The 18,805-nt window shown below is 46.5% G+C and overlaps 1 long non-coding RNA gene across 3 annotated transcripts; it reads right to left on the bottom strand.

Moving 5' to 3' along the window:
• Positions 1-392: 392 nt before the first annotated feature.
• LOC110216426 (uncharacterized) lies at positions 393-16,967 on the bottom strand. Of its 3 annotated transcripts, XR_002326758.2 has the most exons (8): positions 16,563-16,967; positions 14,504-16,135; positions 10,689-10,857; positions 10,427-10,534; positions 6,216-6,354; positions 5,726-5,886; positions 1,675-1,751; positions 393-1,417 (listed from the first exon to the last, which is right to left on the bottom strand). It is a non-coding gene; the product is annotated as an uncharacterized LOC110216426 (long non-coding RNA). The 3 variants fall into 3 exon arrangements; XR_013485153.1 differs by lacking the exon at positions 10,689-10,857 and having other exon boundaries at positions 16,563-16,966; XR_002326759.2 differs by lacking the exons at positions 10,689-10,857; positions 14,504-16,135 and having other exon boundaries at positions 16,563-16,960.
• Positions 16,968-18,805: the final 1,838 nt, after the last annotated feature.

The raw sequence follows: 18,805 nt of genomic DNA, 5'->3' as shown, positions 1-18,805 counted from the left end.
AATAATTTGTCCAGAATTATACTGCCATCATATATCGGAGGCAGGACTTGAACCCAGACCCTCCTGGCTCTGAGGCCAGCTCTCTATTCATTTTTATACTATGCTGTCTACCTTATATTGAATTTACTTATATGTGTACATGTCATTTTCTCCCCATAGAATGTCTGTGTGTGTGTGTAAAATAATTTATTCTACCAGTTTTGTTCACTTTACTCTGCATCAGTTCATGTAAGTCTTCCCAGGTTTCTCTGAAACTATCTCCCTCATCATTTCTTACAGCACAATAATATTCCATCACATTTACATAACATAACTTGTTCAACCATTATCCAATTGACAGTGCCCCCCACCTTAGATTCTCATTCTTTGTTGCCTCAAAAAGATCATAAATATTTTCATACATCTTTGCTTTGAGTTTATTTTGCTTAAGAATAATCCTTACCTTCCTCTGATTCCTCTTTCTCCCTTCTCACCTTTTCTTCCTATTTTCCTGTTGAATGAAATGTATTTTTGTGCCCAACTCTGTGCTCTGTGTGTGTGTGTGTGTGTGTGTGTGTGTGTGTGTGTGTGTGTTCTTCCCTCCTTTGACCAGTTCAGGTAAGAGTGAGCTTTGAGTGACCACCGCTCCCTCTAGCACTTCTTTGTATAGATGTATCCTTGTACATCCTGATTACATGAGTTGATTTTCCCGACCCTTCCTTTTTCTCTGCCATCCTATCCTGTGTGTTCCTCTTCTCTTCCCCTTCCATGCTTCACTTGAGATCATCAAGATATAGCAAAGCCACTTCCAAGACTCTCTCCAATTTCAGATGCTGGGTGCCCTCACAGAGACCTGCGCATCATCTCTCCCTGCTAGAATAGAAGTGCTTTATCCTTGTCTAGTCCTTGAGCATTGTTTGTTCATGTGAGGGCATCTTTTATACCAGTTCTTTCTCTCACACACATGTGTGTGGTGCATGCACACACACACACACACACACACACACACACAAATACATGCTGTCACTGGGCAGACTCTCAGTATGATCCCATAACAAGCCTCTTTTCTTTATGACCCAGGTTCAGAGTATAATTAAACTCATCAGTCATTGTCCTGTGTGATGGTCTAGGTCCTCTGGGTCTATGGTTTAGTTTTTCTTGGGATCACAACTTTCATCATCGCAGTCAACATGCTCCCTTCCCCATTTTTAAAAATAAATTCCTCAAGCAAGTTGCCAAGGAAGCAAGGAAGCTGTTAACTTGCTTATGGGAAGCAAGCAAAAAAGTCAGCGCTTGAACCCAGATCCTCTGATGACACATCCATTGCTCTTCCATCTAGTCGAGGCTGCCATTTTGGAGTGGAACAGGGAATAACAAGCCAGGCTGGCAAAGGAATCCAAGATCAGGCAATCAGGAAGCATTGATTCCTTGAGAGCAGCTGTTGACAAAGCAAATTAGGGAATCAGCTCAGTGGGAATAGAATTAAACACAGAAGACAAAAGGCAGTGAGGCCAAGAGGGCCTAGGGACAGGCACAGTAGGGAAGTGTTACATCCAGGAAGCTGGCACATTTGCAGCTGCTCTTTAGGCCTGGGACAAAGCAGCAACAAAGCCCCCTCTGTCCCAAGACCCCACAGTAAGGCCAGAAGTTCAAGAGGCCTTGAAATGGGGTAGGGGCTGTGGTGGCACTACTCACTCCAAAAGTTCTTCAGCAGGCTGGAGTTGTAAATATTGGGCTCTTTACAGTAACTGTTCTCTTCACTTGCTTATTCTCTGTTTTAAAAAATAATTTTTCCGTTAATAAAAAATCTTTCCCTCCTACCTCCCCCACTCCTCAATGAAAATAAAGAAGAACAACAAAAAAACCCAAACCCAACTCTTGTAACAAACGTGCCTAGCCAAGCCAAATACATTCTTGCATCGGACATGCCCAGAACTTGGTGTCTCCTTCTATGCCCTGAATCCATCACCTCTCTTTCAGGAGGTGGATTAACATGCTTCACCATTGGTCCTCTGGATCTCGGTGGTTGGTCACTCCATTGTTCTGATTCCCTCCCCATCAGTCCATGTCCATCATTTCTAAGGCTTGGCACTCAGCAAAATTGTGAACAAGGCAAACTCTGTTCATAGGATCATGGTTTTAAGGATAACTGCTCTCTTCAATGTTACCAATGATCTCAGTTGCCAGATTTAATGGCCCTTTCTCCATACTCATCCTTCTTGACTTCTCTTCAGCTTTTTTTTTTTAGGCAATTGAGGTTAAGTGACTTGCCCAGGGTCACACAGCTAGTAAGTGTCAAGTGTTTGGTCTGAGGCCAAATTTGAACTCAGGCCCTCCTGACTTCAGGGCCAGTGCTCTATCTACTACGCCACCTAGCTGCCCCTTCTCTTTAGCTTTTCACACTGTCCTTCACCCTCTTCTCACTGATACCTCTCTCTAGGATTTTGTGAAAATACTTGGTTCTCTTTCGTGGGTGTCCTCAAAGGCTCTGCCCTGGGTCCTCTCCTCCATCTATGGTGTTTTACTAGGTGATCTTCTTAGCTTTCATGAATTCAATGATCATCTCTATGCTGGTAATTCCCAGACCTTTTTATCTGGCTCTAATCACTCTGCTGATCTCCAGTCTCATATCTTCAACTGCCTACTGGGCATCTCAATCTGGATGCCTCATGGACTCTTCCATCTCGATGTGTCCAAAAGTGTAATTGTTATATTTTGCCCCCAAACCTTCCCCTCTGTGATCCAGTGACAATGGCCTCCTTGCTGTATTTTGCCCAAAACACTCCATCTCCTGACTGAGCATTTTCACTGGCCATCCTGTAGGCCTATAATTATTTCCCTCCTAATCTTCGCCTCTTGGCCTCCACGGCTTCCTTCAAGTCCCAGCCACAATCCCACCTTCTACAGACAGACTTTCCCACTCTCCCTCACTGCCAGTACCTTCCCTCTGTGGATGACCTCCAATTTGTCCTGCAAACATTGTCATTGCCCCAAGTTGGCTGCACATTGTCTCCCCTATTGAATCGTGATCTTGGGAGCAGAGACGTGCTTTGGTCTCCTTTCCGTCTCTAGTCCTTAGCACAATACTAGGCATGCAGCAGCTGTCTAATAAATACTTGTTGGCTGACATTGATTAGGAGGCACCACAAAGTTCAACAGGAGAAAGGTTAAAACTGAAAGGCCGAGGCCCTGAGCAGGAGAATCAAGGAAAGAGGGGCTCAGGGCAAAGAAAACGTCTACGGCTCAGCCCCTGCTGGGGCCAGTTGCCAGAACCTCAGCTGTGCTGGCCTTTAGGCTGATGGGAAATCATGATGAGGAGAAGGGGTGGTCCTCCAGAGATACCACCCCTGAGCTAGCCAAGCCCCAGCTCTGCCAAGCTCTCCTTCTCCTTCACATGTTGGGATTCCTGGGTCCTTTGTCTTCTCCACGACAGGGCGACTCATTCCTCCACAGTGGCCAATCCTACCCCTTTATAGAGCTGGAAAACCAACCCCTGGTCCTCCTGGACGTCCTGTCACAGGCTGGGGATTGAGCCAAGGGCCAGTAACTGAGTGAGGCCCTGTCTTTGACTTGATAAATGAGGAGCCATTTATGATAGAAATGTCTGAAGGGGGTGATTTCTTTTCTTTTTTTTTTTTTTACAAGTGTGGCCTATAGGGCATTTACAGAGCACAGAGGGACCAAGAAAGTTGGGAGAGAAAAGAAGGACTGTGCAAGACGGTCTCACTCTCCTGCAGCATTCCACCACCACATAGGGCTCCCTCTGATGTTCACATAGGCAATTTCCCCTTGTAACTTCCCTTGGTAAATGCTTCGTCTTACTTACCCTCTCTGAGAGAGAACCAGGAGGCAGTAGACTAGAAATGGTGCTGGGTCTGAATCCAGCCTCAGCTGATTTGTACTACCCAGGTAACCTTGGGCAAGTTCTACAGAAGACGAAACAGATCCTCAGTTTCCCCATCTGTAAAATGAGGGGCTGGGGGCAGGCTAGATCATCTCAAAGGCCCTCTCCAGCTCTAAATCCAATTATGTTTTGATGGCTCTTAATTTCTAGTTCCGGCAAAGCTCAGCACAGGAAGAAGAATGCCGGGGGCAGGGAGATAGAGACAACTAGACAGCCGTACCATGATGGAGAAATTCTCCTCTGCAGACATCATATGGAGCTTCTGTGAGAATGGAATTTGGGGGGACTGAATCAGCTGGATGTTCCTAGAACCTCCTTCTTTGCTTTGTAACAATAATAATGAAGTCACAGTGTTGACATAGTGCTTTAAAGGTTATAAACTGCTTCACATACATTACGGCATTTGTTACTCCCAACAGGCCTGTGTAGTTGGGGGCTATTGTTATCTTCCCCATTTTACAAATGGGGAAACTGAGGCCCAGGGAGTTTAGATAACTTGTCTAAAATAATGCAGCTGATAAGGGCCTGAGGGGCGAGTTCAATCCCAGCTCCTCCTGAAGCTGTCCAATGCCCTATCCATCCTAACACAGGACTTCTTTGTGAAGACTTAAGAGTGGGGAAGGACAAGGAGACACATGTGGCTTTGGGTGACCTGTCCATCTCTCATTGTAGATGGGCACACTGTGGCCATGAAGGGTGAATAAATCCTTTTAACTTTGTCTGACGCTTCCCAGGAGTCAGAAAGAAGGATCTGGCTCCTTTAAGAAGTCAGCTGGTAGAATGAATAAGTGTTTTTTTCATTAAGATTAATGTATGTGGGTGCATATATGGCATAGTATGTTGGTGTGTATGTGTGGCTTTGTATATGAGTGTGTGTATATGTGTGTGACTGAGTGTGTGTGACTATGCATAGGTGTATGTGTGTAACTGTGTGTGAGTATGTATGTAAGAGTGTGTATATGTGTATCAGTGACTCGTGTGTGTGTGTGTGTGTGTGTGTGTGTGTGTGTGTGTGTGCATGTGTGTATGAGCTTGCAAGTGTAATGTTGAATGCAGGAAAGCAAGAGACAGAATGGTGGACTTAGGGAATAGACACAATCTGGTTGCAGCACAGTGTCTGGGGGCTTTTTCTTGTCTCAAGCCTCAAATGGCTTCTTTTCCTTTCTACCCAATGGTCCTAGGTCTACCCTCTGAGGCCAAACAGAACCAAGGCTGTTTCTTGTGAGAAATGTCTCTTGTGGGAGATGGGTCTTCTTATCCTTGAAGATGATGCAGTTAGGTGGCTTGGCGGATAGAGCACTGGGCCTACAGTCAGGAAGACCTGAGTCCCAGTCCGGCCTCAAACACTCACCAGCTGTGTGACTCTGGGCAAGTCACTTAACTTTTGTTTGCCTTAACCCACAGGAGAAGGAAATGGCAAACCACTCCTGTATCTTACCAAGAAAACCCCATGGACAATATTGACATGCTGCGGGTGCATGGAGCTACAAAGAATTGGATGGGACTGGGTGATTGACCAAGGACAACAACAAGTACTGGAAGATGGCTATCATGTACCCCCAAGTCCTCCATTCCCCAGGCTGAACACCCCAAGCCCCAGCTCTGCTGCTAGCAGCGTGGCCAGTCACTCAGGCTCCACATCCACGATGAAGAGGTTGGAATGGAGGAACCCCAAGCTCCCTTCTTGGCCTCAGTTTCTGGTTCGATGTTACTGTTGGCACCTGAGAAGAGAACGCTGAAGGAGAAGGACCAGGAAGCGGTGACAATTCTAGCCCTCTGCATCAAGAATCTGGACATCAGAACACATTCTGTAGAGCGGCCTATCAAATCACAGCTTCTTACCTCATCATGACAGAATCGCCAAATGTTTGAGCTGGGCAGGCCCTTGAAGAACACAGCGATCCAGTGGGAAGCTATTCTAGATCATAGAATGTCAGAGCTGGGAGTGACCTGATGGGTCCCTGGGCAGAATTCCCTCATTTTCCTGATGAGAAAACCGAGTCCTAGAGAAAAGACAGCTAGAATTTGAACTCAGGTCTTCTGACTTCCAAGTTCAGGAGCGTTCTCCACCTTCTAATAGACTTGGATATTAGGAAAAGACCTTGGAACTTCGGCCAGATTTTCTCTTTCTACATCAGTTAACTACCACATTTTAAACTCAACAGTCTTGTCCCCTAATCCCAAGCAAAATTGCATTGGAGGGAGATGGGGGAAGCAGCTTCATTTCTGTTTATGTCTGTATTTGCAACTATTTGAACTCAGATATGGAGGGTAATGTCAGAACATTATGCTGAAATGTGCCAAGAAGTTATCTTTCTTTCCAATCACTCACCTGAGCCTTCATATCCGGACCAAATTTTTTTCCATGGTCTTCGAAGTGGAAGCTCATCCCCAGGGTGGATAATATTCATGCTAATTTACTGAACCTCAATGTACATTATTATTATTCGAGGGCATAGAAACAATTCACTCTGTGAATGAAGAAGAATTATTCCAAATGATTATGGAGGAGTTTAATCAAGAGCACCACGTCCACTTTCTTTGTCCATTAATGTGAATATCTACGGCATTTTGCAAGCAAGATAATCAAAGAGGCAAATGCTAATGGGCGAGGCAATCAGATCCTAATGAAGGATGGTGAAAAATCCCCCTTTTTAAAAATAGTCTGCCATTTTCATAATCACTAGAGTGGTCAGTTAATCCCCAGATTCTTCATATTTCACAACATATGTTTACAAATCTTTTTTTCTTCATTTGAATAGAGTTGGATTTTTCTAAGAGAATATTTTTTTTTTTTTGGCAGAGAGAAGAAGTGGAGAGGCTGAGTTTGTGACTTCATTAATGTAGAGAGTTTTCAGTGTGGAAACTTCCTCCGGGGATGTACAACAGTCACTCAGGTAACGTAATGCCTGAGATAAGCCTAGGATCTGGGTGGGAAAAAGTTACATTTCTATTTTCATTAACATCTCACAAAAATTTAGCAGTTCCTTTAGAAACATTATTCTGAGAAGTGGTTCATAACCTTTACCAGATTGCAAAAAGGGTCTCTGACACACAAAAATTAAGAACCCCTGTTCTAGACAAAGACATTATGAATGATGGTTTTTGTGCCTAAGGCAAAATTAGTTGGATAGGGGGCACAGTAATGAGGCAGAAGATAGGAGTGACAGTTATGGTCATTCTGAGAGAAAGGGTAGCCCATGCCTCCCAAATCTATGACCTTCCATGGAAGTTGGAGGGGAGAAAAGGCAGTCCTTGAAAGAGGGGTATTAGTGACAGGACCCTAGGGATGGTGGCTTATGGTTGGATATACCATGTGATATAAGAATAGGGAAGACAGATGAAATGTGGCAATGGCTGTCAGGGAGGAAGGATGACCTGCTGGGTGTTAGTGCCCTGGTTACCCTGCACTAGTTACATCGCCTAGAAGGGATCACCTCCAAAGTCCTTTCTAGCTCTAAGCCTTATTCTCTACAATCTCTGTGTCCCATTTCTCCAACTGGACCATGAGCTGTTAAGAGCAGGGTTCACAGGGCTAAGGGCTGGAAAGGACCTCTGAGCCCATCAAATCCTTTCCTATCAATCATTCCACAGAAGAAAGTGAGGCCTAGAGAGACTAACTGACTTGTCTAAGGTCCCATCAGAGGCAGAATCCAAACTCCAGAGCCAGGGCTATAAAATCCAGAAATGGTGGATAGCACAGAGTTTATGGTAGAATTATAACATGAAACTACAGGAAGGCTCCGGGACCTCCTCAGCTAGAAGAGCTCCTTCCATCAGGCAGATCTCAACTTCTGACTTTGTAGATCAGTCTTAGAGAGTTGTTCTAAGAGGCTAAAGGACTAGTCCTAAATTAGAATGAAATGACTGAAGTAATAAATGTCAGAGGTGGGATTTGAACCCAGGTCTACTGTCTCCAAAGCCAGCCATCCGTCAGCAAATTGGTCAATGTGCCAGGCATGGTGCCAAGTGCTGGGGAATCAAAAGGTGGAACCAGGTTGGGAAGGGCCTTCAAAGACAGACCTAAAGGTAGTAGGGAGCCATTGGAGTCCTTTGAGGAGGACAGCAACATGGTCAGAGCCATACTTTAGGGAAATCCCTTTGGTGGTTGAGTGGAAGATGGATTGGAGAGGCACGGATTGATTAAGAGGCTGCTGCTATAGTCCAGGCAGGGCTGTTGGCTGCACTGGTGAAGGAAAGGGAATGTATGTAGGAGAGAAGCTGTGAAAATGTATCTGACAACCCCCTCCCTGCTAGGCCTCACTGCCTTTCAGGGCACCATTACTGTTAATTATGGTACTGCTGCTGCTGTAAGGAAGTGGGTAGTACAGTGGGTTCAAGGTCCAACCTTTCCACTTCCTTAGGGTATGACCTGGAACAAGACACTATACCTCTCAGGGTCTCAGTTTTCTCATCTGTAAAGGTGAGGATGAGGACACAATCATCTTGAAGGTGCCTTCCACATCGAAATGATGGGGATTGGATGAAAATGCTTGAAAAAAGTTATCTGAAAACATTCAAACATTACTCCTACAATCTTCATTCATCTGAATTTCCTTAATCTATCTTTTTTTTTTTTCTGCAGACAGTGGAAAGATAAATATCCACCCAGTTTTATCCAGTTGTTGGCAATTCTGAATAGGACAAAGATCTGGGAGGAATCATCCAATCTAGGGTTTCTTAGCCATGTTTGTGTCCTGGACCCCTCTGGAAGTTGGGGGGAGCCTATGGGTACCTTCTCAGAATCCTGTTTTTAGATGCAAAAAAATTATATAGACTTACAGAGGAAAAGACTTAGATTGAAAAAAGGATAATTATCAAGATAATTTTTAAAAGCAAGTTCACGGACCCCAGGTTAAGAGACTTGGATCTAGTCCCAGCCCTTCATTTCTAGGTAGGGAAGCTGAGGCCCAGAGAGAGGAAGGTCCTTGCTCAAGGTCACCCAGCCATCAGTGGCTAGCTGGAAGTGGAGTCAAGGTCCTTGAAACCACAACCAACATTCTTTCCACTATATCATGTTGGCTCATGAGGGACGAGGAAAGATAAAGCATTTCTGGGAAAATGGGATGAAATTAGGCAGAGAAAAAAAAAGGGGAGAAAATACCAGAACGATATTCCACTGGTGTCATCCATGAATCAGAGAGCTTACGTGAAGAATAGGGGTCAAAAGTCCTGTTCTAATCCCAATTATTTTAAGCTGCTTTTTTCCCCTCTCTGCTATTTGATTGGCTCAATGGTAATTTTTTCATTTATCTAAAAGGAGGGAAGAATAATTCCCCACCTGACACAGGATTCAGATGAGGAGTTAATTTAAAAAAAAATATTTTAGGCAACCACCACGTGCAAGGCACTGAATTCTTCTTCCAGGTACAAAATGAGAAAATGACTTGGTCTTGTCCTCAGGGAGATTATAATCTAACGAGGGAAGGGACAGCTGTCAAGTGCACAAATAGTCATGATGTCTAGGAACAGGAGCTGGAGACAAAGCTGAAATTCAGAAAAAGCCTCTATGATCACTGGCAGCAGAGAAAGGGGTGGGGATGGGGGAATCAGGGAAGGCTTCATGGAGGTGACACCTGAGGTGAGCCTTGGTGGATGGAGAAGAATTTCAGAAGGCAGAGACAAGGAAGTGATACATGCTGGGAATGAGGAAATGGCATTTGTCAATGTCCAGAGGGAAGAGACCCCAGGAGAAGAAGGGCAGGGGCTAGTGTTCAAATCTGCTTGAAATATAGGATTATGCAATCACAGATTTAGAACTGGAAGGATCCTTGGACGTCATCTCCATCACCTTCGTTCTATGGACTACGAAACTGAAGTCCAGAGAAATTAAGTGATTTGCCCAAGGTCACATGGTTGTAAGTGCCAGAATTGGAATTTGAACCCAGGTGACCACAAATCCTGGTGTGTGTGAAGAGTAGTCCTGTGAAATGAACGAGAAAACCTTCATTAAGCATTTACTATGTAATCACCACGCTAAGTGCTGGGAATGCAAATTCAGAAGTAAAGAGAAGTCCAGCTCCTGAAGAGATTGTATTGTAGATCTAGAAAGTTACAGGGATGATGAGTGAGGTCTCCTGGAGAAGACTGACCCAACCTATGCAGGCACTACAAAACTGATCGGAGCATGATTCATGAGTCTAGAACTGGGCAGGGTGTTTGAGTAAGTCAATCAACAAACATTTATGAAGGACCTACTATGTGCCGGGTATTGTGCTAAGCTCTGGGTTTGAGGAGAGAAAGAAAGAATACCTTCACTAAGCAGCTGTTGAGAAGGGTGTTTGTGTGTGCGTGTCTGCCTGTGTCTGTGTGTCTGTATGACATATAAGGCTGGAAAAGTACTTTTGAGACTTCTCGTGGTGAGAATAACACATGAAAACCTTTTTCAGGGAAGGTTTGCCCAGAAGAAGTCAGTATGGGAAAGGTGGGTGGAAGCTGGGTAAATGTGAGATGCTAATCATAATCTTCATTCAGAGCCTGAATTAGGACTCATTAGAAGGAGTCACTTTCTAAGAAAAGTGACCAAAGTCCATAGCGCCTCACCTGGAAGTGGCCAGGGTCCATGGCACCCCCGAGGAATGCTGAGGGTAACATCATTCTTGGGAGCCCTCTTCTGGAAGACTATGGCTTGAAATGAACCTCAGCAGTAGCCTGGAAGGAGAAAAGTCGGACTGAGCAAGGGGAGGATGCCAATTCAAGACCACTTAAGTGCTCACTAGGTGTCGTGTTAGAACTAGGGATGCACAGACAAAAATGAGACGCTCACTACCATTACACATCTTCTATTCCACAAAAGGGCAGGTACCTTGCAGCCTGAGATCTGTGTGTATATGTTGGTAGTGGGTCTTCACTTAGTTTTCACTCCAGTGCTCTGAAACATACTGAAACATGGGCCTTAGATCGCTGTTGGCACCATCTTGGCTCCGCTCCCTCTTCCCTATCAAGGCTTCTTAGAGGTCACCTAGTACAATGCCCTCATTTTATATGTAAGGAAAAAGAGAGGTGAAGTGATTTGCCAGAGATCACACAGGTGGTAAGCTAAGATTTGAACTCAAGTCTTCTGATTCCTAGTCCAGTGATTTGAACCTTGCTGCCTCCTGGTCCTGAAAACACCTGCCTTCCCCCTCCCCATCTTCACCCCCCAAATGCGTCAGCCCCATCGGACAGGTACTAGAATCAGCTCTTCAAACCAATGCTGAACGAAGCAGACCAAGGACTGAAGAACTTGGCCAGGCCAAAGTCCCCATTGGAGCACAGGCCATTGTTTCTTCCGCTGGCTCCCTGAGTCCCTCAAAGAACAATTTCCTGGGAGCTCTTCATTGGCCACCAGGACAGACTGCTGTGGACTTGGAGAGAGCTCTTTGAGGAATTTGCATACCTCATTAATGTGTAAGAATTCTCATTCCAGAGCCTTCACTGTCCCCTCAGTCTCCCGGCTCTCCAATTTTTGAGCCCTTTCATCTTGGAGATTATTCAAATTTCCAGCAATGTAGAAACCAAACTATATCTTAATAGGCTAATTGGTGCTGTGCTCCTGAGCAGAAACTGTGGTTGGGCGGTAAGTACTTCCCAATTGCAAATGATCTGAAAAGCGCACTGAACAAATGGCAGCCTTGATGGGAGGTGGCAGCTTCATGTTCCCAAAGGACAGAACTCCCCCAAGATGCTCCAAGGGCAGCTACAGGGCCTTCACAAGGACATCAACCCCTTCCACTTGCTTAAAGGGAAAGCGGTGAGAGGTGAGCTGACAAGGGAGAGAAAACCCCACACAGAGGGAGCTCGCTCGGCTCTCTGCCATCTCTGGCAAAGGAATTCTGCAGGGTGTCACACTTTGTGAACTTTAACTCGCTGGCTCTCTGGCCCTGCAGATCTTACTTAGAATTTGGTCAGAGACCAAGCAAAAAGAGACAGAAAACTTAGAGCCAGTCCCATTTTCCTCAGCCATGCCCTGTGTCTGGGTGGAGACTGAGCTAATAGGCTTAACTTGGGAGGGGGCTGGGGGGTTCAGTGGATTGAATCCTGGCTCAGGCTCTTACTGGCTGTTATTTCAGCTACCTTATTTATTAGCTGATGTTGTGGCTGTCTGAGCCAAAGCAAAGCATTTCACTTTTTGGTGCCTCTGTTTCCTCATCTGTAAAATGAAGGAGTTAAAGGTCCCTTCCATGTCTAAATCTCTGATCCTATGAAATGAGGGTGACTTCTTACCATACTGAGCAGTCGGTATTCCCCTTTTTATGCTACTCCCAACAAAATGGCTTTAGATTTTTTATCTATTTAGCTATGTAAATGGAGAAACATGACTCCCCCTCCCACCTAGAATGTAAGCATTCTGAAGGCAGGAACTGTTCTTTTATCTTTGTATCTCTAACATAGTGCTTAACACATAGCAGAAACTTAAGAAATGCTGTCACACTGGATTGAAATGTTAGATTTAATTTTGCCCAGTCCTATATGGTTGTTTACAGATGTCTTAAAGCAACTTCACTTCACCCAGTGTGGTAGTCCAAAAGCCTTCTCTAGTGTTTGAGCCTGGCCTCCCCTTAGGCCGGTTACTTCTGGTGCTGTTACACTCCCTCCCCAGGACCCGCCTGCCCTTTACTGGAATCTTCCATGCTGGTAATCTCCACGCCCTGTACTAATCAACTAAGGACCTCACCAGCCATTCCCTGGCATTTCCCTGCCCAAAACATCAGAGTCCAGGCATCAATCAGATTAGCCTGAGCAAGAACCCACCACTTCGCATAGAACAATGGAGCAATGGCGGTGAAGTACCCAGAAATACCCGTGTCAGCCAGGAGGTATGGCGAGAGCTTGGTAAAGACTGGGTGTACCAGGTCAGGTGGGAGGGACATCCTTGCCTGACCAACTTTCTTTTGCTGTGGCTTGAGGATCATCGTGCCAGAGGCCCAGTGACCCCCTTCCGTCCAAGACTCAGTGTTATCCTTCTCCTTATGGAGACTAAGACCCTTAATCTAAGAAAAGAATGTGATCTCCTTTTCCTTGAGGCCCTCTTCCCTTTCCCCTGTCCCTCCATGCCTTTGCCCCTCAGGCGAGGCCATCAGCAATGTCTCTTGTTGTGGGACTCAGTGGCCAGTCCAACTCCGACGATTAAACCTCATGTAGGTCCTGAGAAAAAGGCAGCGGAAGAGGATGTCCACCAGCCTTGAGGGAGCGCCTTCTCTGAAGGGGGTACGGTGTTGACTGCCTTGGGGGATAGGAGAGAGCAGAACCACCCAGGTACGTGAATCAAGGCACAGTGGGAAAAGAACTACCTTTAGAACCTGGATTCAGATCCCTGTCCTGCCACTCAGTGCCTGTGGGTTCTTGGGCAAATGACCCCCCTGCTGTGGGCTTCAGTTTCCTCATCTTGTAAAGTGAAGGGGTTGGATTAGATGAGATAAGGTCCCTTCCAGATCTCAATCCTCATGGATTCTCATAGCAATAATGGGATTATCCGTGGATAGAAAAAGTACAAAGTACTCGAAGAAATCCCAAAGAGGAGATATTGTTTCTACTTGGGAAGGGATCAGTAAAGGCTCTGAGTGCTACAGCAGAGTGCTGGCCCTGAGTTCAAATCCTGCCCCAGACACTTATTCGCTGGGTTGTCCTGGGTAAATCACTTGATCTCAGCCTCAGTTTCCTCCTCTTGAAAGACGGGTTTCAATACAATGGTCCTTTGGAAATCTCAATCTGTGGTCCTACAAGGTATCAGTGGAACTGGATCCCAAAGGCTGCAGGCTTCCAAAAGAGGAGAATGGGGGCAGTGGCAGTTTATTCCAGGGATAGGAATTGCTGTGGGCAAATGCACGGAGGGAGGAAAGAGCAGTGCAAGTTTGAGAAGTGGGGCATTGTCTAGTTTCTCAGGGGTGGGGAAAGCTAAATTGGAGCCTGATTGTAGAGGGCCTTGAATGCCAGACTAAGAAGTTTGGACTTTACCCAACAGCTAAAAGAAAGCAGTAAACAGTGTTTGAGCAGGGGAGTCACGTGATCCAGGCTAAGTGCGACAAGGGTCTGATCCCCACGTGGGCTATTTGCCTTTGTCCAGATGCTAGACTGCCATCTTGCCTGAGCTATTGGACGAGAGAACCTGGATAATCAGAGTGTAGATTTGGAGATGGAAACTTAGGGACCATCTACCCCAAGTCCTCACTTTACAGATGAGGAGACTGAAGCCCACAGAGTCCTAGTGACCTGCACAAGGTCCCGCAGCTAATTAGTGGCAGACCTGGGAAATGAATAGAGGGCCTTTGACTCCATCTCCCTTTGGAGGGAGAGCTCAAAGCTCTGAGGGATGGGTTAGTAGAATCATTCAGTTCAATAAATGCTTATTAAAAGCCCACAACACGGCCGGGCCTGCTGATGTGCTCTTGTGAGCCCTCCTTTTGGGGAGGCTGTGGCTGGGGGAGCCGGACCACCTAAGGAGAGTCAAACCAGCCCAGGTGGGACACGGCACAAGTCAGAGCCCCCACACATAGATGGAGCCTCCTATGAGCGGCCGCTGCCCCCAGCCCGGGAGAAACAGGGAGACCCAGACTTAAAACAAAGCAGTTTTTAAAAAAGGAACCTACTATGTGCCGGGGACCATTCTGGAGATACAAATATTAAAGAAACAGTCCTTACCTTCAGGAAGTTTATATTCTACAGAGGGGTGGTGGGGAGGAGTCCTCTGGAGTCAGAGGAGTTGGGTTCCAATCCTTCCCCTAAGACCAACTGGGTGACTTGTAGACAGGTGCCTTACCCTGCCTGGGCCTCAGGTTCCCCATTTATAGAATAAGGGCATTGGACTAGACAGTCTTCCAGGTCCCTGTTAACCCTAGATCTCTGGTCCTCTGAAAGACAGGGGTGCATGGAGAGCCCAAATCTGCTCTTTGCTTCATGCCTCAGCCCAGAGACTCTGTCAAGGTGCGCGGGTGTCTGTGGAGTGGGGCCCAGCTGTTTGCTGCATGACGCTCAGTGTTGACTCCATTACTCACTCTGAGTCAGCCCGCACTCCCTGAGTGGCCGCTGTGTGCAGGAACAAGACAAGGGGCCGCCGGCCTGTGTCGCTGGCTCCTGGGCTTGCCCTCTTCATCTGTTCCGACTTCCTATGTCGATGTCATATTCTTGGTAGCCGCTGACAATACAGCGGCTCACAAAGGAGGCCGGAATGAGCTCAGGGGATTGCATGAGCGAGCGCTGAGAGAGCGGTGGCCTGAATAAGGGCAGGCATTGTGTAGGGCCATTCATCTGTTCCTGTACATGAGATGAGGCAATAGAACGCTGGCCTTGGATTCACCCAGAGCCCAGAGAAAGAAGCAGCTCGAGTCATCCTGAAACCCTGGGTCCTTGTTTGGGTCTCAGGCAAAGGGAATCAGATTCTTTGAGGCACAAAGGATGGCGGGCATAGATTTCTGTAGGCTTGGGTTCACATCAAGATTCACTGAGTTGCTGTAGAGCACCTATGACAGTGCCTGGCACATAGGAAATTAATAAAGTTTCTTTCTTTGTTTCCTCCTAGCTCTAAAGCAATGATTCTCTGGCCTTCCTGGGCCTCAGTTTCCTCATCTGTAAACTGAAGGAGTTGCACTGGATGGCCCCTCTGAGGTTCCTTCTAAAGCTAGGAGCCTTGCCCAATGCTGACATCACACAGATGAGACAACAGGCTTGTGTTGATTTCAGCAGCATGTCCCATCTGGAGCCCGGCCAGCACCTTGACGCCTACTTGCTAATTTGGATCTTGGACCAAACAGCATCTGCTCACCTACGGCCACCGAGGAGCTGGTCCTTTGACAAAGGGCTGTCCCCTTCTGGAGGAGGGGTGAGTGGAGGGGGGAAAGAGAACAGCCGGGCATTATTCCTGCAGAGCCCCGACTTTGGTCTCATTGCCCACAAAGTCTCTTGTCACCTTATCTGGAGCTGGGCATCTCCGGGGCAGGTGCCCCACCCTCTGTGTCAGGCTCAGAGATGAGCTACAAGTATTGCCCCGTTTTGGCAGACGTCACCCAGGCGTGTTTATGTTGGAGCCCGTTGGAAATGACATGTCCCCCTCGGGAGTCTGCACCTGTGTTTCGTGCCTTGCCCTCGCTCCTGAACGGGGAGGGTCTCTAGCTGCAGCCTGCCATTGAAAACAAGCCCTGTCTACTCTTGGCAGAAGTGCCAGTCAGTGGGGCCTTCAGATTTCTCTTTGTCCAGCTGGAATTATCCGAGTTATCGTGGGACTGATCACAAGATTCTGATCTTGGTGGTGTGTGCAGTGAAGAAGGCATTGTGGCCCTGTGGTAAGAGCAATGGATGAGATAGAGTCTCAACCTGGGTCTGTGTACCATCCTGGCTGCTACCTGTCTGAACTATAGGACAAGCCCTCTCTAGACCTTGATTTTGTCCTCTGTAAAATGGGGGGAGGGTAGGCAGGAATAATTATTCTGAAGAATCCGCTTCAGCTCTGACATTGTATACAGTAATTTTCAAAATGGTGGTGGTGGGAGGCTGTCAATTGGACCAAAATAAAAACTGAGGACAGTGACATTTTTATAGCCACAGAATCCCCAAAAGCCAAAATTGGAAGGGGCCTCAGGGGCCATCTAGCCCAACCCAGAAGGGATGAAAGATCCCAGCATCCTTGGTAAGTGGTCATCCAAGACCTCCAGGGAGGGAGAATTCCCCTTCTTCCCCCAACACCCACGACACAGGGGCATCCTACCTTAGTCTGAAGACCTGTGGTGAATGGCAGAATCTTATCACTGGAAGGGGCCTCGAAGTCTTCTAGTCTACCTGGTTCCTGTGCAAAGTTTGTCCTTGTGCTGAGAAACGCAGGAGTAAGAAGTGGCTGCTGACCCACCAATGACCATCTCTAGTGTCTTGCATCCAGAGAAAAACATTCATGAACTGAAGACCCACATTAGCAGCCAGCTGAGAAAAGCCAATGGGAAGATGGGAAAGCTATCGAGAAGACTTCTCAGAAACCAGAGACACCTATGTTAAGAAGGCTCTGAACGGTCTGAAATAGAAGCCTTGGGACCAGAGACTGAAGGGCCAAAAGAGAAACAGAAAGTGAATGAAAAACTTCCTCTCCCCTCCTACTTGATCTTGTAAAAATAGAATGGGACTTCCTTTATTCTGAGGACCTCAGGTGGGGCTGAGAGAAGAGTCAAGGTGAGCCGGGTCACAACTTGACCCACCTGGGCCACAGGCCCACATTCTCTCCTACTTTTTACCCAAACCCAAGGAAAGGCATTACAGTGGAACACAGAATGATCTACTGTACAGGGCATGAGAGTGGGAGATGGGAAGTTGTCTTTCAACTGGATCACCTTTTGGCAAAGTTACCTGGCGGACTGGCGTTTCCCTGTCATGAGGACTGGAAGATGACCCAAAAGTGCTGTCAGAGACTGGCTGCTATTGTAGCATTCATCCATCCATCCATCCATCTATTCACCCATCTATTCATTCATCTATCTGCCCATCTATTCTTCCATTTATCCATCTACCTATTCATCCATCCATCCATCCATCTATCCGTCCATCTATCCATCCATCCATCCATCCCAAGAGATCACATATTTAGAATCAAGTAGAATGTAAATTCCTTGGGAGAGGGGTTGGTTTTGCCTCTATATTCCCGGCACCTAGAACAATGTCTGCCCTGTTTTTTTAACCAGATTTCATTGGTATAGGGAGCTCCTTGTAGGTAAACTCCCTCTACCTGTTCAGAGCAGTCCCTGTTCTGGCATTATATCTTAGAATGTTACCTAGAGTTCCGAGAGGTCAAAGGATTTGTCCAGGTCACACCGAAAATATGTGCTTAAGACTTAAACCCACATTTTCCTGATTCTGAGGTCAGCTCTCGACCACTATTTCGTGATGTATCTCAATGGAGTCTGACACATGATAAATGCTTAATAAATGCTATCCCATTGATTGACTGATCTGTTATCTCTTACCCTGGTTATAAGACTATCCCACCTCTTTTTATAGTAATATCCATGAGGCAAAGGGGAAAGCTTACTAAGTATGGAATCAGAGACCCTGGATTCAAATCCTGGTTCTGTTACCATCTGTGTGACCTTGGTGAAGTCACTCCCCTTCCCTGGGTCTCTAGAATAAAAGGGTTGACCTAGATGACCATCAAGGTCCTCCCCAGCCATAATCTAGGATCCTATGTCCTTTTTGACACCTGTCAGGTCACTTCTCACACTGGGGGTACTCTGCAACTGACATATCTACCTTAGTCTTTCATCAGGGACATCTGCCATTTCTGACTCAATCAATGAGCAAACATTTATTTAGCACCTAGTATATGCCTAGCTCTATTAAGCACTGCAAATACAAAGAATGAAAGGTCCTGTCCTCAAAGAGCTGACATTCTAACGATTATTCTGAGACCAAGTTGTCCATTCATATGCTTCTCTGGGACATTTTGTTTCTTCTGTGAGGGTTCTCAGTGAGGGGCTCTCTCCATCTAGGCAGACTGGTGCCTACTCTAATACTCAGAGTCTTGGGCCGTGGCAGTGACCTTCCCAGGGTCACATAGCCAGGAGCTGTCAGAGGCTTGCTGGATTATTGCTGGACACCAAGGCTAGTTCTTTCTCCACTACACCACGGTTCCTTTGGCTTGTGATTAACCATCACATAAAATCACAGGGAGAACACTGATGTTAAAAAGCTGGGTTTTGTGGTGGCAAAGAGCTTGGGGGTGGAGGAGGGAATGGCATAATTTCCCTAAATATGAATCAGCCTATTTTCTCTATCCAGTTCTGGAGCCAGCTCACTGACCATCTCTGGAGCCCGTCAAAAACACATACATCGGCACTTGGTGTAGATGAAGAGTGACCATAGAGAGCCAGTCCCAAAGCTAGGAAGATCTGGGTTCCAATCCTGCCTCTGACACAGCTTAACTGTGGAGCTCTGAGCATGTTAATTCAGCGCTTGAGGCTCTGGGTGACT

Source organism: Phascolarctos cinereus, unplaced genomic scaffold (genome assembly GCF_003287225.1).
Source record: "Phascolarctos cinereus isolate Bilbo 61053 unplaced genomic scaffold, phaCin_HiC Scaffold_3;HRSCAF=262, whole genome shotgun sequence".
Classification (NCBI taxonomy): Eukaryota; Metazoa; Chordata; class Mammalia; order Diprotodontia; family Phascolarctidae; genus Phascolarctos; species Phascolarctos cinereus.
The sequence above is the reverse complement of the archived record's forward strand: the minus strand, read 5'-3'. Positions and strand labels throughout refer to the sequence as shown.